The sequence below is a fragment of the Haemaphysalis longicornis genome, unplaced genomic scaffold (assembly GCF_048455015.1).
Source record: "Haemaphysalis longicornis isolate Haplotype H1 unplaced genomic scaffold, Haemaphysalis longicornis Haplotype H1 scaffold_10, whole genome shotgun sequence".
In the NCBI taxonomy this organism is placed as follows: Eukaryota; Metazoa; Arthropoda; class Arachnida; order Ixodida; family Ixodidae; genus Haemaphysalis; species Haemaphysalis longicornis.
In genome coordinates, this window is record NW_027526204.1 from 37,955,748 (window position 1) to 37,980,730 (window position 24,983).

The window sequence follows — 24,983 nt, forward strand, 5'->3', positions numbered from 1 at the left end:
CTGTGGGTGACTGTGCTGCCATCTGTCGGCAGAACGCTCAAGTAATGCTCAAGCACACGTGGTTGCTGCTGTAAGTCATAGAAGAAAAACTGTGGAAGCATGAGGATACATTACCTAATTTAGTGTTTTCCAATATGGAGAGCAAGCTTTAGTTTATTAGGCTGTGTTATTAAAGGAGCCTTGAAGAGAAAGCACAAGTTTGGTTCATTCGAAAGATTGCCTCGTTATAATCGTACTGACACCACTTTTACCATAAACTTCGCTCAAATAAGCTACATAATTAGGAAAAAAGGGAATGGCCATGCGACCCACCAGCTCATATTCCGCAACAGAGCCTAGGATGTCATACCAGCCAACTCTGCGATTGGCGGAGGGCGGTAAAAGCAAACGCAAATTAGGCAGAGTTTGCAGGCTTGCCGAACGAGCTATTTGCGCTTAAATTTAGAGCACAATCCTTTAATAGCAGCAAGAATGGTGGGACAAACAGTGGAAGTTACGAAAGCACAGTATGCTTAGAATTACCGATGCGTACTGCTGTTGGTACTGCGCGCACTATGCTTGGTTTAGCTGCACGGAACTGTGGGGCTTTGCGGGTTGTTTCAGACGACACTGGCTAATTGACACAAGCAATGGTGTCTTACGTGAACATATTTGTCGAGCGAGCACTGTTTCATGAAACGATTATTTTCTCCCTGAACAAACAAACCAAAAGCAGAAAATGGCTTGCCATGGTATGGTGGCGCCATTTAGGTTTACTAACGGCAAATAAGGCTTCCTGTTGTGTCATTGCAGACCACGAAAATGCACGATTTAGCGGGAAAATCAAAATTTTAGCCTCAATAATTAATTTTTCAGCGAATAAAGCATTGTTTGCATTCGGACAAGCTTCGGGGGCACTATAAAACAGGAAATCTTTCGAATAACACAAATGTATTTTGTCTTCACGGCTCCTTTAAAGGGACCCTGCAACACTTACCATCGACTACTCGGAATGTATTTTGGTGTAAAGTCTATTGTCCCAGCAATCTCCTCCCGCAAGAATTATGAAAATCCGTTCACTATCACCGAAACTACGCGCGATGAAAAATCGCGTATAAATGTTCCCTCTCAACTCAACCGCGGACAACGCGGCGAAAGCTGCGCGCTGTCTCCCGGAGAGGGGGGCGGCGCGTGGCGTTCTGTTCAGCGGCCTTCGATATGTCACAGGCCGGGGAGTTTCGTCTTTTTCCCTGCAACGTGGGCAGGTCTATTTCCGGTCTGGTGCCACAAAAAAGCAGGCATGGTGGCCTGCTCGCAAGCAAGCGCTCAGGCTGGTAGGGCGTTTTTGGAGCAATAAACGTTTGTTGTCGAGTGGGCTCGTTGAAAGTGGAATACTTAGTCACTCGAACTCCGCCCGCACTCAAAATAAAAGAAACACCAAAAGCATGCGGACAGGTTCAGACATTGAAGAGGTTCATAAACAGCGCCGACGACGGCTGATCGTCACAGGAAATGTCGGAATTTAGCCAAGTTGACCAGCGACAGCCAATAGGACAGCCATGGCCCGATTGACGTCGCAGAGGCCATGCCAGGGGTGCATAATGAGCAGAATTGAAGAGAGCGCGGTTGGTTTTTCCGCTTCTTTTACGACGATTTGCGTGCTTACCGCTTCACGTGCACGTGTAATATTTGGCTCGGGTGTTTCTGAAAGTCTAATCTAAACGTCGCTCAGGTTTACTTGCACTGCACGAAGAGTGTTGCAGGGTCCCTTTAGGTCGGTGTTTCCCAAAGTCCAGTTTCTGCTCACCCTCTCCATCCCCTCTGCCATTTTCAAGGTGCATCGACAATACACTTGCCTCTCGGCTTCTGAGAAGCAGGGGTGCTCCCGCTGCCGGGATTCTGAAATGGAGTTTCACAACCGGTGTATATTGAAAAACTCTCTCATTCACCAAGTACAATGTAGGCACTTAAAGGGGGACACTGCTCTTAGAATAGCCCCCTTTCATTTTTAAGTAAACTCTGTGAAGCATGCCAGTAGTTTTGCTGCTTTTTCCCCACTGATTTCAAATATGCAACTATTTTTTTAGTCAATTGGTTCTCAAGATAATTAGTGATAATTAGTCATTTTGGGGGGAACAGTAGAAAGAACATTGTTAGTCGTAAAGCTGTAATCTTTACATTTTCCAATACTATGAACGCTGGTGAATGCAGTATTCAAAGCAGTTTTTTGGTGCACCGCTTGGAACTAATTTTGCAGCTCATTGAACTTTGGTGGCACCAGTGGCAAGGAACCATTTTGAGTGCTCATTTCAAGCACCAAAGTTCAGGAAGCTGTAAAATTAGTTCCTCGGGGTGCATCAAAAAACCGATTATCTTATTGCACTTACCAGGGTTCATAGTAATGGAAAATATAAAGATTACAGTTTTATGGCTAACACTGCCTTGTCTGTTGTTCGACAAAAAATGGCTAATTACCTCTAGTTATCTCGGGAACTAATTGACCAAATGAAAAAATAATGGCGGATTTGAAATCAGTGGGAAAAAGGCAGTAAGACTGGCAAGTTTCACAGAGTTTGCTTAAAAATTAAAAGAAATTGTTTTAAGAGCCATGTCCCCCCTTAAGGGACATGAAGACGAAATGTGGCTTTGTTTCATTTCAAAAAACCAGCCTTCCCATTCCAGCCACGAAAAAAACTTTCAAATTTCCCGCCACAGTGACATACCTAGTATGTTCAGGAGTGACCTAATATGGGCAAGCGCACAAACAGGATTCCGTGATGACATCGAGAAATTGGCGGAAAGTGGACGGGAGTCGCTGCTGCTTGATTTGTTTTATATTTTAATATCTCAATTATTCGGTTTAAGTTAGCGATAAAATTGTTGTCGTCGTCATTGTGACAAATCAGTCTTTAAATCAAATGAACCAAACCTGTATTTTGTCTTTGTGGCACCTTTAAATTTGACAGGTGATGCAGGTCGTGTGTGAGTGTGCGTGTGTGTGTGAGAAAGTTGCGTTATTTTTTTTACCTGAACTGGTGCAGTGTGGTGCAGACCAGCACAAAGGCTATGATTTAGTAAAAACCGAACGCCTGATGTAGTGCTCACACCAGTGCAGCCCAGTGCAGGTGAAAAAAAAAATGTCCCTAGTGCCTCCTGTGCTGTGACGTAGGTGCCGAGTTGCGGGAAGGTTGTGCAAGCGAAAGCAGCATGGCATCTCATGGAAAGAGCGCTCGGATAGCGGAATACTGAGGGAGTGAAACAAAACGGTTGAGTAACGTCGCTGACCAGGATTGTCGCTGTGCTTGCACTAGTTCGAGATGAGCTGACATTCCACTGTGATGTGCAGAAAATAAATATTTTGACATACTCCGGTGTCTCGTCTCTGTGGGGAAGCAAGGGGTGATTTTCAGTCAACATCGGGGTGCTTGAAGAGCAACAAAAATTTTACCACCCCTTCAAAAGAAGGTTGAGAGGAGCGTGAAAGATAAAAGTGCGTCCCATCGATCGCCAAGCCTTCAAAGAGCCAAATCGCAAACAAAGAACGAATCCATGCAATGACTTCTCGCGCACTAAGTAAACGCGTCTGCGAACGATCCAAATGTATAGCGATATATGGTTTATGAGATAGAGGCATACTATTCTACAACTTCTTTGCGATCAATGCGTGTATTGTCTTATTGGAAGACTTCCTTCTTTGCGGTTTTTCAAGTAACGGTGATGACACAGTGGAAACCCGGTTTCATGCACTTGCCTCGTGTCCAGACATCTTATCAGAGCTTTCCGGTCTACCAACCGGTCTATGCGGAAATGTGCAAGTTTTTTGACAGGACGCCAGTGGTCCCACTAAGAAAGCTTTCGCTTTAAAAAGGTGAGGCGTGCTATCTCGCTGCCCTCATCTTTGAAAACACCACGGGATGCATTATCAACCACCCCAACAGTGACCTGCTTCTGTAGTAGTTTCAAAGTGCAGAGCTGGCCTTTTTTTTATTTTTGTGGAGCCCTATTTTTTAGCTGAGCAGGAACAGTGAGGGAAGTGCTACACGTTTTGTGAACAAACCAAGATCTTCAGTTTGGGTAGAACACCACACAAGTCCCAAGAATGCTGACCTGCGATCTTGCCAGACGTGAGATTGCCTTTTCTTGCAGGACCGTGAATGGGAAGACTAAGGTGGTGAGGTTGCTGGGTTTATAACGTACTAACTGCCAGATTTCAAACCATCAAGATCAGCAGAGCTTAGTAAGGCTTCGGTATAGCAATTATTGTAAGCGTTTGATGTGGAAATAGAGCAGAAAATGAAGTGTTCTGTAGCTTTCTGGCTTTTCGTTGACATTTCTTGTTGCCTGAAAAAGTTTCCGCATTTGTAAGTGAGCTTCTGTGCTCAACGACCTTTATTTCAACAGGAAAACAAACAAACAAACAAAACTAACCTCACTTTCCTGAATAAAAAAAGGCGGAGTTTAGCAAGACACTCACGGGAAGGTAAACTGGATGTTCGATAAACGAAACAGTCGAAACATAAGTTTTTTTTTTGTTAAAGCTATGAAAAATGGTGAGGGAAAAAACAAAATGCAGCGTGGTGAGTATCGGCGCTTGTTGGATGGAGGTGTGTGCTGATTAGCAGGAAACACCCTAGCTGGCTAGATGTCCGCTTCTAAATCTCTTCTGAAAGAAGCAATCAATGATGTGGCACTACCAAGACTGCAACACAACACCGGTTGTAGCTGGTATTAGCAGCGACTGCCTGAAAGATCACATCACAGAGATTTGATGCTGCAAAGAGATACTATAGATTATGAACATTCACATACACACATAATGTGCATTAGAATGGGCAAAGTTAGAAACTTTCAAACATAGAAGCAAACAACACAAAATTCCATTTGCCTGAAGATCGAGTAGCACTATTCAAAAATTTTCAAATAAATTTTCGAAGCATTTTGGAGTTTTAAAACATGCACCAACCATCTCCACGGGTGGCGATGGTCTTTCACGCACAGCTCCGGTGACGTGCGGCCAAACGGCAGTAAGGGGGCGCTTTTGTGTAGCGCCTAGAAGGAACCTGGCGTCACCTACAAAGCACTGCTCCCCCCCATCGTACGCTGCTTCATAACTTCTATCGCAATAAATACCTCAGAGGCTGCCGTTTCTGTCGTCCCACCTCTTGCGCCCTATACCATAATGCATAGGGTGCCAAGCCCGGAGCAGTGGGAAATCTTGCTCACCGGCCCAAGCCTTGAAGACCAGGGGAGCCTACAGTCGCCCGTCAGGTCAAAATGCCCTACTGGTTTCATTTGGTCCCACTTACAACTTCCAATTAAACAAAGAGTGCATGAATAGTATTGGTACTAGTCCGCAACCCGCCTCCCTCTTTGGTTCCGTTCAGAATATCGACTTCCATTCCCAAGTCGAGCATACATGGACTGCCAGGATATAGTTGAGGCTTACCCCTAAAATCGAAGCCTGAAGCCTCCCCTAGCATAAAGTGCAGCTCACACGGCGCTCTGCACAACAACAAAAAAGTTTAGAACTTTAAAAGAGAGAGATGCATATGCTGCCACGAATCTCAACTGGTCTGCCACCTTATCAACTGTATATGGCACTGTTTTCGCACTTTAAACATTTTGAATTTTATCAGGAAAGGACGGTCCCCTCGATGCTTGTTATTCAAAATAACTTGCAATTAACCGATGTAATGGATTTTAGCTTCGAATCATCGAAGAATTCCTTCCATTGGATTGCATGTAAAATTACTGGGACCAGGACATCACTTCCAATTGAACGAAAAATTCCAATTAAGCATTGCAATTTTAAACTACTGAGAGTCGACGCTATTGTTTATGCGATTGGCAAACGCCAACGTTTCGCACCAAAGTGATGTAAGAGCTCTAGGGCGCTTACATCGCCGAATTTTAGGGCGCTTTCCCACAGTGCACCGATGTTGCGTGGCTAAGAGGCAGCCGCTCTTGGGGAGCACCTCTTATCTCTTCCCAGCACAAAAAGAGCGGGACTAAGGCTGGAGGAAGACGTAGGAGAAGCGCTGACTTGTCCTTTCCTTATCAGACATGAACAAAAAATATTAGAGGGCAAATTCAGCGCTTGTCTTGTGTGTTCCTCCCGTCTTTAATTGTCCACTCCTTTTGCGCTGTGAAGAAGATGAGTACCAACTAGCCCGGTTTTCTACATTACCTCTCATCTCCTTGGCATTGGGACAACTCCGCCCTCGTGCTTACCTTTCCGCATCCTGATAACGTGGTCGTGATCCAGCTTTGCTGCAAACACTCTCTAGATAAGAAAGCCCAGCCGCGCACCGACAGGTTTTTCTAATCAAATGATACACAAACTTGATCTCTTCATTTGCCTGCAATGTCCTTTTTTAATAGGACATCGGAAAGATGTTGTCTGGATTCCTACTTCCAGAGACGCCAGTATACAGCATTTTCAGCGAAAAGGAATCGACACTGCTCACTGGCAAAGATACTAGCAGCAGTTTTGGTCTGAACTCTGTTTACACGCTTATATTATATGCATAAAATGCCTTTCAAAGAACCTCATTTAGGATTGTGCTGCATCCGGCACAAATGTATTCTGAAGGTTGAATTAATGCACTGTAAGTTGGTACAGAGAAAAGTACCTGCAAGCAGATGGTTGGGAAATAACGATTCCATGAGGGTATACAAAGGGGGGGGTGGTTTAAAAATCAAAATAATTTTTCATGTCTTGCGTTGCCTTACAGGCAGTTTTTTTTCCCTGCAACTCAAATGAAAGGCCAGCATAAAATTGCCATTTACATTCCTTCATCACGAGGGAAGTGTGTTAATAATTTCAGAATATACAGTTCTACCCTACATATCCAGAATAGAATCACAATATGGGTATACCCTCATTACGCTGACAGTAAACATAAAAAAAGTCAGAATATAGTTATACCCTTTTTACACTAACGCTAAACACAACTGTGGTCACCACATGCCATGAATGTGTAATTCAATATCATCAGTAATGCTAAAAGCAGCAGGATAGCTTGTTTGTGTTTGTTTTATGCCCGAAAAAAATTTCACGAGAGTATATTAAACAGCCTTTTATTTTTCCGCACGCTAGCTACTGAAGCATGCTGGAGAAATTCATGTTTCACTTTCCTCGCTGAAAAAAGAATAAATATATGCTCCGACTCGCAACTGTTCGCACAAAATAATTATTTGCTTTGCACTCGCTTTGAAAGTAACACGGTATAGCATTCGCACAATCATATCGACTGGTGGTTCTGGTGCATTGTGGTAAAGCGGAACCCCAGGCACATCTAACAGTGTAGTCATCTCCAAGAGCACTGCATTTTCACCGTGTACCAAGTGACCACTACCAACAGAGTAGAGTCTCTTATCTCTTCTTATCCCTCTTTTCTGCAGCAGAGGCATCGAAAGACACGTTTCATTGCATGCGTCTGCATGGATGCCACAAAACAAACCTCTTCCACCATATCACAATGGGGTCGGGCCGTAGGCTTGCCAACCTCGACTCCACTCTAGGTGCACAGCCTACATTTCTTTATTTAGTATCAGTGTCACCCCACACACGTTCAACGCTCTAAAGAACATCCGAACACCCCCATTCAGAGGGTGCATTCCCTCTCTCAGGGCACGGCGTGGTACGTCCACATCTGGGGTGGTATTCTCGTAATTGTCCCTTTTGAAAACGTCCCTTTTGTGTCGCTTTCATCGTGACACACTTCCGGTTAAGCAGTCGACCCATGGAGGAAAGAAAAAGTGGGTGGGCCTTTGATTCAAATACTGTAACTGTTAAAGAACTAAAACCATATCAGAGTATCTTTTATGTGTTTATTTGAACGTATTTTGAAAAACTAAACGCGATGAATTTTTTTTTTGCTGCGACGTTGAAAGTGTTCACCGCAAGGGGAGGAACGCGTCCAAAGATGGCAGCTGCAGTCAGCTGTTTCCTTGTGACAGTGAAGTGTAAACAGTGCTGCGGCTACCCAGTTTTTCGCGGTTGGGCTCCGTTTTGAGGTCGGTGACAATGCCCGTGCATGAAGATAACCGTCCAGTTAGGTATTTTGGCATCGCCGCACTTGTGGTATGCCGACGCGGGCTTTTCCAAGGACCTGGTATGGTGCTTGACGTCGTTGACATTTTTGTGGTGAAAATGTCAACATTTTGTGATGAAAACTAGTGAAAAGATGTGTCAGAGGAGGGAATTTTTGTTTCTTAACGACGTACCTGTTGCGCAAGAAGTCTGCGAACGTTAAGATGGTATGTGTATGCGTAAAGTACCAATAAAAGCTTATAAATGCCATGTGGAGTGCTTGTGTAATTTTGGTCGTCTGCTCGACAGCTATCAAGCTCGCAGACGATCCTTTATTTCACTGAGTGGTGGCGGCAGCGAAGATGTACAGGCTCACGGAGGGCTGCAACAGCGATACCGTTTCTTCGTTACCGACAGCTGACTGAAAGCCACCGGTAGCAAAGAAACGAAGGCTGCATAACACTTGCTCCTCAACGCTGAGCCCGCGTGTCCGCCAACCAAGTTTGTCCCGGAGCTCGTCGCACAGCCACCGCGCGGTCTTCTTTGAGAGGTGGAAATGCTGGCGAAATGCTTCTCAAGGCATATCGAATGCGTCTACATGGCTTCTCGACTGCTTGTTCCGCCGACGAGCCAACCAAAAACCGTCTGTTTGAAATACAAATCGCCTGTTCGAATGAGTTGAGGTCAAACGCAGTAGGTCCGCCGCGCTTGCGTTATGTCACATCCAGTTGTTTGCTTTCAGCCAATCAGGGCTCGCTCAAGAGGGACACTTTTGAAAGGGACACAAAAGGGACAAAACACTACAATACCACCCCTGGTGTTGTATTTCTCAAATCTGCTCCCCAAAACATAGTAGCTGATGTGATCGATTGATTTGAGCTTAATGCGCCGATGCAACGCAGGCGATAAGGCGCGTTGAAGTGGAGGGCTCCCGATCAATTTTGACCACCTGGGGATCTTTAATGTGCGCTGAAATCTTCAACACACGGGCGTCTTTGATTTTTGCCTCCATCAGAAAAGCGGCCGCCGCGGCTGGGAATAGAACCCGTGTCATTTGTCTCAGAAGCGCAACGGCTTGGCCACTGAGCTTCCCTAGACATAGCAACCAGTCTTCCTGGTGCATTACAGTAAAGTGGAACTGCGGGCCTTTCTAAAAAGCGTTCTGTGGTAGGAGAACCAATTGCTACTCATGCACTGCGTTTTACCTTCCCATCAAGTTTTCAGAACACTAGGTGACTGCAACACATGGTTTCCCTTTTCTCTAGGATCATCGAAAGGCATGTTTCACTGGGCGTAGCTACAAAGATTTGACAAAACAAACCTGTTCCATAATATCACGATGCGTGGAGGCCTTGTCCACCTTGACTCCACTAGAAGGGACACTCTAAGTGTGCACCCTACAATTTTTTTGGTACCAGTTTCATCCGAAGCAACGTTCGACGCTCTACAACACATTCAAACGCAATCGTCCCGAGGGTGCATTCCCTCTCTCAGGGAGCAGTGTGGTCCGTCATCATGTGCACCCTCAGCTCCTCCGGCCTGCCGACGAGGCTGATGCAGAGCGCACACGCGGGGGGCTGCACAAGCTGCACCGGGTGCGCACTGAGTGTGCCCCTGGTGTGCGGTGGCGTCGTGGCGCCCCCCTGGTGGTGCGTCTGCAGGTGCGCACTGAGGGCGCTCCGCTGGGAGAAGCAGTGGACGCAGAGCGGGCAGCGGAAGGGCCGCTCGCCTGAGTGCACGCGCAGGTGGCTCTTGAGGTTGCACTTGTGGGCGAAGGTGCGCGCGCAGAGGCGGCACTGGAAGGGGCGCTCGCCCGTGTGCGTGCGCTGGTGCACGATCAGGCTGCACTTGTACGCCGTCGAGAAGGAGCACTGGCCACACTGGAACCGCCTCCGTGGGTCCACCCCTGCGCACGGTGCACAACCAGGCAGGCGGGTGCGCCCTTCAAGCGACACTGCCAACCGCAGGCGCGTGGTGCGCACGCGTGCGGGCAGAGATTGCTTCCTACAGCTAAGATGTTGTCACTCTTGTCGGAAAGGTTGCACAGTCATTTCCATCACCTTAAGGGGGACACTGGTCTTAAAAGACCTTCTTTTAATTTTCAAGTAAACTTTGTGAAAATTGTCAGTCTTGCTGTTTCTTTCACACTGATTTGAAATATGCCATCATTTCTTCAGTTTGTCAATTAGTTCTCAAGATAATTAGAGATAATTAGCCAGTTTTGGTCAAACAATAGACAAAACAGTGTTGGTCATAAAACTGTTCTCTTTATATTTTCCAATACTATGAACCCTGGTGAATGTGAAACATGAAGTGGTTTCTCGATGAATCGCTTGGAACTAATTTCACAGCTCATTAAACTTCGGTGTTTCAAATGGGCACTCAAAATGGTTCCTTGCCACTGGTGAGAATTATAAATAATTCGGGGGGCGGCGGTTATCAAGTTACCTAATTGCAAAGCATGCTTACCGCACTGGACAAGCAGAGTAAAACCGTGGGCCTCAAAATTAATATGCAGAAAACCAAAGTAATGATCAATAACCTTGGGAGAGCACAGCTGTTTGAGATAGGTTGCGAAGCATTGGAAGTGGTAAGCAAATATATCTACTTAGGCCAAGTTGTGACCCCGGATCACAACCACGAGGCAGAGATATTTAGAAGGATAAGAATGGGGTGGAGTGCATACGGCAGGCATTCTCAGATAATGAATGGCAGCCTAACATTGTTCCTGAAGAAGAAAGTGTATGACAGCTGCATCTTACCGGTACTCACCTACGGGGCAGAAACTTGGAGGCTCACTAAGAGGGTTCAACTTAAACTGAGGACAACTCAGCGCGCAACGGAACAGAAGATAATAGGTGTAACATTAAGGGACAAGAAGAGAGCGGAGTGGGTAAGGGAACAAACGCGTGTTAAGGACATATTAGTAGAAATTAAGAAGAAATAGATGTGGGCAGGGCATGTAATGCGAAGGCAAGATAACTGTTGGTCATTAAGGGTAACAGAGTGGATCCCTAGAGAAGGCAAGCTTCAAAGGGGGCGGCAGAAAGTTTGATGGGCAGATGAAGAAGTTTAAGGGGATAAATTGGTCACAGTTAGCACAGGACTGGGATAATTGGAGATTAATGAGAGAGGCTTTTGCCCTGCAGTGGGCGTAGATAGGCTGGTAATGATGATGATCTTGAGAACTAACTGACCAACTGAAAAAATGATGGCATATTTGAAATTAGTGGGAACACAACAGCAAGGCAGACAAGTTTCACAGAGTTTAGCTGATAATTAAAATAAGTTGTTTTAAGAGCAGTGTCCTCTCTTAGCAAGTGTACCACGACTGGGATTGGTTAGGGGTTGCGGTCATCACGGTAGCCAGAAGACAGTTGACAATCCTAAGTGCGTGTGAGTTTTCTTCTACGTTATCTTTGGAGAGATTTTCCCAGTTGGCATGCTAATTTATGTTTTCACTCGGCACAACTAGCAAACATGATTTCTAACTAGCAACTAGCAAAACAGGAACTCTAAAACGAATGAAGGCAGCGTTGACGACGCCTGTAAAGCTAGGATGACATCACGCCAGCTTCAACTGTTTGTGTACACATTACTGCCCTACAATAAACCTTTGGCTGGTGTTCAGTGGTTGCATTCGGTAATTCTTTCGTGTGTTTTTGTCTTCTGCGCTGTCCCCTATAAGCATGCACCTTCATCTATATAGTAACAGCAATTTGCAAAAAAAAACTGTAATGGAGAAAGAAATTAGTTAGATAACAACATAAATACTGTGTGCGAAATACAGCTAATTGCTAAAGCGAAGCTTCATATTTTTCTCTAATAGCAACTCTCCCATCAAAAAAACCAAATGCAGGAAAGCCCACTTTACACAATAGCTTTTGCAAAACGATGATGATGTAAAGTGAAATCACAGCAAGTGCTTCTAGAAAAAAAATGCTTCCTGTGGCTGAAGTAAAACCTGGGTCCCGTGAGTTTCATCATCAATCCCACACATATCTGACTGCGTCACTCCAACATGGTCAAAGCAGTTTGGAATATAGACTGTGACTTTGGCACAGGCTGCATGAGGGAAGGCTTCACATTTTAACCATCTTTCTGTTTAGAAAGAAGTTTTCATATTTTCGAGCAAGGCAACTTTACTTTGTATCCAGAAAAAGTTCATCAATTCTGACATGTGTCCCCTATGTCCAATGGCGAGGGACTAGTTTCGGTCAGTCAAATCACTCCCTTGGGCACTTTAGAGTTTTTTACCCCATGCACAACTATCCCAATCTGTTTCTCTTCCGTAGGCACCCTTGGAGGTCGTTGGCATCAACGGACCTCGTGTGATGGCTTGACAATGGCATTGCTGGCTGCAGGTAGCCTCTTTTTCTTGACAAGTAATATGAGGACCAGCACAGGAAAACTAGGCAGCAAGGTGCAAGTTTAAGTCACCTTGGCTCGGCTGATTGAATTGCACTCTTCAAGCTGTAGGCTTTGTTCAGACTGGTCAAGTTATTCATCCCCTTGTTATGCGACCATTTTATGCCTCTTACTTCGATGTTCTTGGTCTTGCAATGAGCCTAAGGCTCTTTCCGAAAGGTTTGTTACGATACCTGGTGAGAAAAAAATGGGGTAGCACTTTTAAGAAGAACACCTTTAAGGGTACTCCTGACAAAGATTGACAGCAATTTGCCTTTTGGCAGTCGAATGGTAATAATCTCCGGTGCAATGCTTCAAAGGGTAATTGCACTAAGCCTCCCAAGAGGTAGGTGCTAAACAAAATATTCTAAGAAAGTAGGGCATGTGTGAGAAACATTTGAGTTGCATGGCTGAAGAAATATTTTTTTGGCAGTCGCTTCGCTGCTACATGTAGTCTTTTTGTGATAACGCAATTGCAGTGTACCGTTTAATAATACAAGGGCCGGTGCCTTTGCAAAGCCTGTATGGCTTTCTGCGTTGGGATAATGGCGCCATCATGTTTGTAGCTACCACCCGAACAATCGTGGTCAATCTGACGCGGCCAACCGTGTTTGTTTTTGTAGTAAAGTTGGTTTGCCAGAAGCTTGCATAACTTATGTGAAGAAGACTGTTTTCTTCGAAATAAAAAAAAAGAAAATTTTGCTGAACTAAATGCAATTAGAGCCTACACAGATAAGCGTGACCCAACCGAAACATGCACTACGCAAAGCTTTTCGAGCGAATTGACCAAACACCACCGGCAATGCAAGAAACATTCGGGAGAGAGAGACGTCCCCAAACACAACACGAAATTGACGACGACAACGACGTGTGCAGTATAAAAACGCTATATTACGTCACTAAGCATGTTATAAATAGAATAACGTTACAGGGTGTTTGTGGCAGTTCTCGCGCAGTCCTACAATCTGCACGCCCGAGAACCGCACGCAACTAATAACGTGTTACAGACAAAATCACCGTCACATGTGCACCGAAACCACGTCCTAACAGAGTAAAGTGATAACACAAAGGGAGTATGTGTGGGTACATAGGAAGTCATTTCGACGTCGACATGTCAACAACGCTTCATGCAAAAAAAATCGTAAACTGAGTAGAACAGCTCATAAGAGCACTAAATTCATAAAGAGTTCACTGCTGATAATGCAGACAGGCCACAAACTTCACAGATCACTCACTGCAGGCACTAGAGGCAGATAACAACTGGTACGCCAGCATTAGGTAGTTCTGTATTTAATCGCATAAAAGCAGTCAGTTCCCCCCACAGACAGAACCGACACATAAATGCGCACAAAATGCATCTACAACAATACTGCCAGAAACACAAATCATATTCGAATAAGTGCGGCCGAACATCCAGGCCAACAGGCGAGCTTTCAGATCGCCTTGATATACCGGTGAAAGCAGTGAAACAGACAGAGGCATTAAGTCGTCACGCACCACGCAGCTAGCGGCCTTGGAAATGCTGGATACCGGCACGTACATTGGAATGCAATAAATACAAGGAGTTTCATCACTACTTCGTGCGAATAGGCCTGCATCGTGAAACGAAAAGAAGTTGAACAGCGTCGCAATGAACTCGACCCAACTGTCAAAACAGTCACGAAAACGGGTTACTTCGCACTAATGCAATGCTGTCAACACCTGTTTCGGGGTTTGGGCTAACGGAACACAGCTAGCCACTTCAAAGTGGCACAAAATGGCAAAAATACACGCACGGACTACAAACAAAAGACAGAGACTGAGTATACGGTAGAGATAATGATGTACAACAGACCCCACGGGCAACTTAGTAGTACTCAACAGCAGAGCTAGGCTCTTACAAGTGGAGCAGTAATCAAGGCTTCAGCATCAATCAAAGGTCACAAACATTCATGTCTTCAAAAAGTAATTACTGAAAAAAAAGAGCCCAAGGCTTCAGCATCAATCAAAGGTCACAAACATTCATGTCTTCAAAAAGTAATTACTGAAAAAAAAAGAGCCTTCTTGCCATGTTTGCTATACACAAATAACATTTCATTTATTCGTCCTTGAGGGCCAGGAGGCATTACATAAGGGGGGGCGTACATCAAGGTTGTAACATCTTCACAAAAATGTAACAAGGAATAACAAAAAAGAGGAAATAAAAAGACAGAAATCAGCACTGAAATGATGGCGTACGTCGGCTTTTCAACAACTGCGTAAAAAAGTAAAAATGATCACAAGTTAACAAGGGACAACAAAAGAGGAAATAAAAAGGAAGGAAATTAACACTCAAATGACAAGGCGTACGTCGAGGTTGTAACATATAAAAAAGCGACAATGGTCACACATAGTAACTAGAAACAACACTAGAAAGAAATAAAAGCAGGAATGAACATTCAAATGACAACAGCTAGACTAAGAATAAATTTTACAGGAGTGTAATAACAGACAAAGAAAGAAGAGTAAAAAAGAGATACGAAAAAGGCAGGTGGGGTCTTTAGGTAGCATCGTTTGGGTAGCTGATATGCGTTAGTTTTTCGCGACATTTTGTGCGATCGCTCCGCGAACCAATGTTGTCCGGCAGCGCGTTCCAAAGCGTGACGATGTGGGGAAAGAATGAGCTGCTCATCGCCGTCGTGCGGCCCTTTATCGCCGCCAAGGGGTGAGTGTGAGATGTACGGGACGATGTCCGAAATGGGCGCTTCAGGAGGGCGTGTCCTGACCGAGTAAAGTAAAAGGTGTGCAGGAGGCAGAGGCGAGAAATTATGCGCCGCGAAGCAAGCGGTTGAAGAGACAGAGTTTGTTTTAGGGCTGTTATGCTGGTTTGTCTTGAATATTCTGAAGCAATGAAACGAGCAGCGCGGTTTTGCACGGCTTCTAAGTCATCGCTGAGATAAGCTTGGAATGGGTGCCAAATGGATGATGCGTACTCAAGTTTCGGTCGAACGTATGGTAAATATGCAAGTTTTTTTATTTCGGAAGATGCGGATTTTAAGTTGCGTCGCAAGTACCCAAGTGTGCGTGAAGCTTCACAGCGGATTGTTTGGATATGTGTCACCCATGATAGAGATGGCGTCATATGAAGTCCTAGATACTTGTAAGCACTGGTGTGGTCAATAGGAATGGAGTGAATGCAATAAATGTTATTCACGGTGGTATGTTTGCGCGTGAAAGACATTACTTTGCATTTTGTGAGGTTTAAAGACATATGCCATTTTTCGCACCACGCAGCGATGGTGTCTATATCATGTTGTAGGGCGATAGTGTCATTAGGTGAAAGAAGGGGGTTATACAGGACGCAATCGTCCGCGAAAAGGCGCAATTTTGATGTTATGTTAGTAGGGAGGTCGTTTACGTAAATCAAAATCAAGAGTGGAGATAAGCCTGCGCCCTGGGGAACACCTGAGGTTACATTGGTTAGAACTGACTGGAAATTGTTGGCGCAGGTAAACTGGATGCGTCCAGTTTAAAACTGTTCAAGCCATTTTATAATGTTTGGACTGATACCAAGGGGAGATAGTTTTGCAAGCAGATGTTTGTGAGAAACGCGGTCGAAGGCCTTCGAAAAATCCAAGAATATTGCGTCAATTTGAAGATTGTCGTCCATGTGTTGCAGCAGGTCATGTGTGAATTCGGCTAATTGAGTTTCGCAAGACAGAGATTTACGAAAGCCGTGTTGGAAGGGGTAAAAAAAATTGATTGATTCTAAGTAAAACATTAGGTTAGATGCTATGATGTGCTCGAGGAGCTTACATGGGACACTGGTAAGAGAAATCGGGCGGTAATTGGAAGGTGCATCGCGCCTGCCTCCTTTAAAAATGGGGACTATTTTCGCTTTTTTCTAATTGTCAGGCAAGGTTCCTGTGCTTAAGGACTGTTTGAATATAAGGTACAGAAATTTACTAGAGATATGTATAGTAGCTTTAAGTAATTTTGCATTGATGTCATCGCAGCCTGCTGATGATGATATTTTAAGAGAGCGGATTAAGTTGGTTATGCCATCCAGGGTTATTTGTATTTCAGGCATTTTTTTGGGGGGGAGAAGTTGGGCAAGGGTTCTATAGGGCAAGAATTAAAATCGTGGAAGACCGATGTAAAGAATTCGTTTAGGGCTGCTGCGGAATCACTGACGCCTATGGGTTCCTCACTTGCATCGACAAGGTTTATCTGGTTACTTTGTGGTTTGGTGGAAATGGTGCGCCAGAATTTATTTGGGTTTGTGCGGAGTATTGAAATCAAATCAACTTGGAAATATTTGTCTTTGGCGTCATTTAAAGCTTTGATGTATTCAGCCTCACAGAGGCGGTGTCGCTCCCATGCTTCTGGACTGTTTTTGCTTTTTGCGGTTCTATACAGGCGCTTTTTCCGGTTTAGCAGTGATTTTACGTGTTTGTTGAACCATGGGTTATTCGAGTGTGATTTTACAGTGATTGTAGGTATATATTTCCTTTTTAAGCTGAGCAACATGTTTTTATAGAGTTCCAAGTTGGTGTTTACTGAACGTGCCTCGTACGACTTTTCAAAATTTTTATAGTAGTGAGTAAGTTCTTTATTGATTAATTCAAAGTTTCCTGTATTATAGTTTGTGAATAATTTCTTCGTAGGTGACCGTCTTTTTATTGGCATAGAGAGGGCTACATGAATAAGGTTGTGATCGCTAAGTCCGGGCAGTACTGTTACACTTGATACATCATCAGGGCAGTTGGTGAGCAAAAGATCAAGTGCGTTGTCACCTCTAGTAGGCGTCGCTATTGTTTGGTGAAGGTTAAAGTCTAGTACCAAGTCTAGAAACTGTTTGGGTTCATTCGAGGGCGACTGATTAGCCACCGCGAGAAGGGACCAATTGATGTGAGGGTAGTTGAAGTCTCCAAAAAGGATAATTGGCGCTTCGGGGAATTTATCTTTGACGTTTGTGAGGGAGTTGCGAAGGTGGTCACAAAAAAGCGGATTACTGTCCGGTGGTTGATAACAAACGCCGAACACTAATTTAACCGATGAATTGTGCACACACACCCATGTGAGCTCAAGGTTGTCATCGCGGCTGACGAGTGAGGATGACAGGCTACTTTTAATTCCTACGAGAACGCCAACTCCTCTCTTGTCTTTTCTATCATGGCGGTGTAGTGTGTAATTTAGGTTCAAGGGTAAAACTTCACAATCTTTATGTTGTCATTCAGCCATGTCTCGGTGAGAAGAATTACGTCGGCGTCAATGTCTGTGATAAAACTGTGTAACTGATCTCGTTTCAGGACTACACTTCTAATGTTGGTGAAAGCAATGTTGATATCTACAGAAGAGGATGGACGGTTGTTTGAATGAACTTGGGTGTTTGCTCTGCGTCAGTTACCACATGCTTCGGCACTGAGATGATGCTGAGGGGGGAACGGCGCAAACGCAGGGAAGCTTTCGCACTCTAAAACGGTATCGGTTGCCGCGTCGTAAGAATACGATTTACTTCCTACGTGCAGTTTATCAACGGAGAGTTTGAAGGCGCGTTTTTGAGGTCGTATGAATTGTATTAATTTGGAGCGCGCGTAACGAGTAGCGGGAGCGAAATCTTCTCGGATGGCGTAATCAGTTCCCTTCAGTTGGCGGCCCAAAGCAAGGATATTTTCTTTAGTCTTGAAGTGGTTTAACTTTACAAGTATGAGTCTTTTTTTGTTGTTACTAAATTTGCCTAAGCGGTGGGCACGTTCGATAGCGTTATCGTGCAATTGCAGCTTCAAGGTGGCAGAGCAAAATTCTACTATTTTTTTTCAGCTTCCTGCCACGTCTCTTTTTCTGCGTCATCGATACCCAGGAACAGAAGATTGTTCCTCCGCATTCGGTTGTTGGTATCTGTGTGAGCCGCTTGAAGGACCGCGATTTCACGTTTGATTGCACTTGCCTCGTGCACAACTGGGTCTGGATTATTTTTCGGTTGCGTGATTTCCAGTGCGGCAAGCCTGTTAGTGATATCTGTGATCGTTTTTTCTTGTGATAACTGTGTGGTCTTCAGATAATTTAGCTCAGTTTGAATAGCATTTTGGCATTCTTGAAGCTTACTTATGGCAGCCAGAATTTCTGTCGTAGGACCAGGGTTTAGCTCAACGTCACCGGACAGAATCAGTAACAAGTGACACAGTAAGTCAAATGCAATGGCATCTATACACACGCGAATAGCACGGCGCCAGTCTGGGTTGTAGGGGCACGACACCGCAACAAGAAAGGGGTTATCACTTCGGTACTGTGTTGAATAGCGGAGGTAACTAACCTGCGTCAAAAGATGCAAAGGCATGACTCACGGTCCTGCGGTGTCGTGCCCCGTCTGCGTCCGGTGCGGAGGCTCCTTAAGTAAGCATGGATGTCCAGAGCCGGTAATTGCTCGGGGGAGCAGGAAGGGGCAACCGGTCGCGGCGGGCAGAAGCTCGTGTAGGGAAGGATAATAACATCGGAAAGAAAAAAAAATGACCGTAGCAGGAGACAGGGTGACAAGGTATAAAATACAAAAAAAGAAGAAACCACTCCATGTACACTTCGCGTGAAATAATGAACACTCAAACACACAGAAATGTGAACCCGGGAAAAAAGATAAAAACTGCAGCAGCCGAGTGAATGAAGGCATAAATATTTTAAAAGACAGCGGTTGTACATAAAAGTAAATAAAATGCAACCACTGGTCAATAAAGTTTTCACCAACAAAACCAACCAACTGGTCAGGAGGACACGGTAAATGAAAAGTGGAGGAGGTAAGGGCCCCAAATGACGATGTCGTTGCATTATTGTTCGCTCTTTGTTCGGGTGTCAGTACACCTCTCGCGCTTTGTCGTTTCTGCGGGTAACACCTCCTGAAGGTGGTGACTTGCAATGTGCTGTCAATAATTCGTCAATCACACAAACCACAAGGATATCGTTTGATGTCGAAGGCAACTTGATGTATACACGTCATTTGTGAAAGTGACGTTTCTGAGTGGTCTGAAAGGTTGCGGCGTTTGTTTTAAATAAAGTATCTTTACCACTGAACTAACAACACTAGACACTGCACAGTTCAAACAAGCTGCCTTTGCAGTGATACGCGCTCACCAGCTAGCCTTAAATTAAGCAAGTTCGGTTAAATGCAGAGAATCGTTAGGAGCTACTCCCATGCTAACTTGTGCATTATAAGGTCTTATCAAAGTTGTGTTTTCTGAGTACCGCATTCACTCACATAATAGATGCGCGCTCTTACAGTAGGTGCAAAAATTTTGCACTGTTTTTTAACCTTCACGGAATGAAGGTCGATCATAAAATGTCGAACGCCGATCATAAAAACGCATGCAAAAGCAGCGGCTTACTGGTGGCGATTTGTGGGCTACTCAAAATCAGCGAATCAGAACGCATCAGCTACGAACATCCTAAGCCTGGTTAATAAAAGCAATTCTGTGGTTGCTAACAAAGCCTCCTCTCTCTCACACAGGGCACAGCTCAGTGAGGATGTGAAAGACAAAACACAACTTTACGACATTCGAAAGAACTCGCCTCTGGTAACACACTCACCAATGTTCTACCCTTGAAAGACACTCTTTTAGTCGAAAAAGTGAAAGAAATGTTGATAATCTTTGAAACTTTGTGCGACACAGTGATGTAATATGGGTGGGAGTGACATATTATCGGCAGCAATAAAAACATAATCATCTAACAAACTAACTGTTAGCATTCAATTGAAATGATCAAAGCTGACTACAGGCTCCACCACAATTTCCCAGCAATGTTTCTTCGCACAAACAAGATCCTTTGACATCATGAATCCAGAAAGTGTTCGAAGAATTGCAACTGCTTCGTATGTTTCCTTCAGTATCTTGATTACTTATTTAAAGTCTGCAATAAAACTTGTATCATAGTTATCGGGGCAAAGCAGTCTCATTAATAAACCAAGCTTGCAGCGTATTTACGTGCGTATAACCCGCACCAAAAATGCAATAATTTTACTGGCAAAGTAGGGGTGCTGATAATACGCGGGGTTTTTCCTTTAGTGCAGCAGCTTCATGGCAATGCGTGTTGTGCCGTGAAGCTCCTACGCAGTATCCCTGACTAAGCCTTCCATGGCAGCAATTGCGTAAAATATACAAGCACAAGGTAAAAACAAGCACGAGCGCACTCTAACAACTCAATTTTATTGGTGAATTGTGACTTTCGCCTTGCCATCAGTGTATTCTACTTGCTAAATAAACGCTTTTTCTGTCTACGTGTTGCTTGAGCAGGAGCTCTGGTGCAGCTTTTCCTGTATCAAATGTGCGGGCAATACGCAAGGATTTCTTTTTTCTTTTCCGGCAGGCTGAAAGTGGGGGTGTGGATTATACGCAGGGGGGGTTATATGCGCGAAAATACGGTATATTGTCTGCGAGGCCTATTTAACGTACGCAATGCGGTTGAACAAGACAGTTCAAGGCGTTCCAGATGCCCACTTTTGGCCAAATTTCGACAAAAACTGCCCAGCCTGACCCCAGGCTGGTTGGTGATTGCTGAGCGTCTAGCTTAATGTAAATGGCGGGTTTGATTTTCCAAAATACAGCAGTCTGTAGGTCGAGGGCACCAGACGTCTGTGCGCTTCAATTTGAAAGATATAATGGCCTAAATGCACGAAGCAGCACCTAAGAATTGACTTGGGACACACGGAACCTGATTTAACAGCAACTTAGAGAGGCTATGTCACAAAAAGAGAGCGAGAGAGAGACCGAGAGAGAGAGAGAGAGATAGAGAGAGAGAGAGAGAGAGAGAGAGAGAGAGAGAGAGAGAGAGAGAGAGAGAGAGAGAGAGAGGGAGGGGGGAAGGGAGGGATTTGAATAAACTCGGGTATTTGTTTTCCTTTGCACAAAAGAGTCCAAATAGTAATTTTTGCTTTCCAAGTGAACATGAAAGGAAGCCACCACGTCAACAGAATGTGAAAAGCCAAGCACGAAGGTGGACTTGGCCTAATGCAAAAGAGATAAAAAGTTAACGCGTGGGTAGAGGTAGTTGGTTATATCTCATAAGATTTTCAAGCACGAATATTCAGACAGGATGATTATCCAGAAGCGAACATTCAGATAAGCGAATATTTGCTTGTCTCGGTCCTGTTTGTCCCTTGTCTGAATATTCGCGCTTGAAAATCTTATGAGAGATAAAAACGTTCCCCCAGAGCACCTTCGTCTTACTGCTTAGCCGCACACCACGAGTGTCTTGCGGGAAAGCCTATCTTTGTTGCTGCAGTTTTTTCTTGGTCAGATGACATGCCATCACCCCATTTCAAAGGGGATACCACTAGCAATCAATCAATCAATCAACCAATCAATCAATCAATCAATCAAGGAAGACCGAGTGTGTTTCCTAGGGTCGAATCGTATGTTCTCAAACTGCGATACATCTAACGCTCAACTAGATCTCAACTATTCTAAAGATTGTATTTTTTATGCGGTGTTAGCAGAGCACTTCTCATTTTCAACAAGGCATAAGTTTATGTATCTGAGGTCAATAAAACAAGTGTATATTTCTGTTCTCAACCTTCAAACTACTTACAAAGTATTGTTTTCAAACAGTGCTATTCCAAATTACAGTGCTATTTCGATTTGAAAATATAAAATTTCAAATATTAGCACAAATGCACTGTTGCTGAGCATTCAAACTGTTTCCAAATCTGTCAGTAGTTCCCTGCGTGCTTTAGAAGAGATAATCATCCAAAGAACCTCGCGTGAGTTGGTACCTAACATCGGAAAATAAAAAGCAGGGTAGATTAGGGCAGATAGAAAATGCTAAGAAATACAGTCTCACTTCAGGTCTACTTTCAAACTAAAACATTTCTCCAGTACCACTGTCTTCAAAGCCCCTAGAAAACTTTTTCCAACATTCAAACACCCCTTAAAAAGGTGCCAAAAAAATTGAGAACGAAAGATCGACTTTCTTTCACCCACATTATCTGATCGCTCTGTTTCTATCTAACTGTTGCCACAAATTATTGCGAAGACAAAGAACTTCCCAGACAAAGCATCACCTGTGGTGTCTGAAAGGCATTCGAAAGGCATTTGAAATAATTCCTCGCCACTGCTGCCACCAAAGTTCAATTAGCTGTCAAATTAGTTCCAAGCGATGAAAAAAAAACTGCTTCGATTACTGCATTCACCAGGAATTATAATATTGGAAAAAAGCCTACAGCTTTATGACCAATGCTGTTTTGTCTATTGTTTGAGCAAAAATGGCTAATTATTTTTAATTATCTTAAGGGTACAGGGTAAGGCAAAATTTTGAAAAAAAATGACTTTTTGCATTTCTTCGCCATTAGAGAAGTTTAATTCCTTGTGCACATTTTCCATATTCACACTTGCCTTAAAAAGTCTTATTTCTCGATAAAAAGCAGTTTTCCCATAAGCAAGTAGTAAGAGCCCACATCCTCTTAAGAATGTTCTCAGGGTTTATTGTCATTTTTTTTTCATCAAAAAACTTCCAGTTCCAGATCAAAACGCTTTTTTGAAACCAGCTGTATTAAGAAATTGCTTAGCAACCATTGCATAGCTGATTTTTTAGCGAGGGCAATCCAATGACCCTTTGGCTTGTCGGGAGGCTTTGGCGTGGGGACGCGTTCCTTGCGGTGCACCGCGGGCAAGAACGGCACGACGTCCATTTCATCGTCCGATGTCCTGGGTGTGCCCGTCGAACTGGGCCCCCCGGACTTGGCCCCCCTTCGGGGGCCCTTCGTTTGACCCGCCAGCGCCGCAGGTGTCGGGGGCACCAGAAGTGGCACGGGCCGTGCGGTGGCGGTGGAAGCCGGTGCGGTGCCCGTGGTGTCCATGGCACTCTCCAACGCACTGGAGGACGGGAGGGCAGGGACGGGAGCGGCACTGGTCCTGACGGAAGAGGTTGCCACCACAACCACTGCTGCCTCAGCAAGCGGCGTGGTGGTGGGTTGGGCTGCCAGATGCAACCCAGGGGGGGGGGGGGGGGCGGCAGAGGGACCAGGTCAGACTCGCTGAACTGGGTCCCTGTGGAAACCAGACGCCGCTCCGCTCCCGGCGAGCTGCTTCGGCGTACCTCCCCAGAGGGAAAGAGGCCAACCTCTTCCGCGCCTCTGGGAAGGTGATGTTTTCTGTTACCTTGAGATTGATTATTTTCTGTTCTATTTGGAACTTTTCGCATTTCCTGGAGTAGGCCGCATGTGGGCGCCTGCAGTTTGCACAAGTGAGGATGTCAGAATTACAGTTCTTGGTGGGGTGGTCCTGCGAGGCGCATTTCGCACACTTTGTTTTGCCGCGGCAAGAGGCTGTACTGTGCCCGAACCGCTGGCACTTGAAACAACGGCGCGGGTTCGGAATGTAAGGACGAATGGAGCATCGAATGAAGTTTGCGTTGATATGTTCAGCAAGTGAGGACCGGTTAAAGGTCAGGATAATATGTTTTGTAGGAATTATGTTATCATCCCTGCGCATCGTGATGCGGCGCACAGCTGTGACGCCCTGATCCTTTAAACCTTCAAGCCGGTCGGCATCTGTTTCCGTAAGAAGATCTGCCTCAGAAATCACACCCTGGGAGCTGTTGAGGCTCCGGTGGGGTGTGACCCTGATGTCCAGATCATGGATGCGGGTTTGTTCAAGAAGAGTGCGGGCTTGTTCGGCATGAAGTTCTATAAGGATTTCTCCCGTCCTTATCTTTTTAGCTTGATACTTTCCACCTATTGTGTTTTGCAGGAATTTCGGAACCAAGAATACAGACAGGGAAGCGACAGGTCTTGCTGAGTCAGCTGACTCTATCACAAGGAAACGAGCATAGTTATTTGCCGTTGTTGAAAAAACAGTTGTTGGAAGAGGTGGGAATGAAACTTCGGTGCGGCCCCTTCTCAGGGGCCGATCACGTTTGGGGTGGGGGGTTTGAAAATGCCATATAGCATAGTATAACAGCAGGGAGACGGGGGTACTTTCTCCTTTGACCTTACCCTGGTAGGCAAAGAGTTCCAGGACCTCCCTGCCTGGTGAACAGACAGGGAGCCGGAGCTTGACCTGGGCTCCGACGGCCACCGTTCGTGGTTTCTAACCCTCCACCTATAAACACATCGCCACGGTTGGATCCAGCTTATGTTTGGGGGCTCGGGGTCCGCGGTATCGCCAGTACCGTCACAAAGATTGCTCGAGGTGCCCCGTGCGGGGAACCCATATTTCTTAGAGTTTTCAACCCGGTATCGTTATCTGTGTTCACAGGTTTTTCTAACAGCGCACGAAACCTTGCTCCTCTCCTCACTATAATGTTACAATCTCAGGCGATATCTATAAAAGAAAGCCGAACCTTTTCTATTCAACGGGTGGGGAAGGGCTATCTAAGCTCACATAAAGCATAATATTAAATACAAAAAATGGTTGTGTAGGCTTTCAAATGATTGAAAATAAAATCCATCTGGTATTATTAGCTTTTAGTTGAGGTCAGATGGGACGCTCCACAATACTGAGTCCCAACCTATGGTATATTTCAGCATTATTTTTTGTCTTGAATACAAGGAATGACTCAAATCCTGCGACAGGCGTTGCGCACACAAGTTGAAAAAGTGGTATAATGTGACCCTACA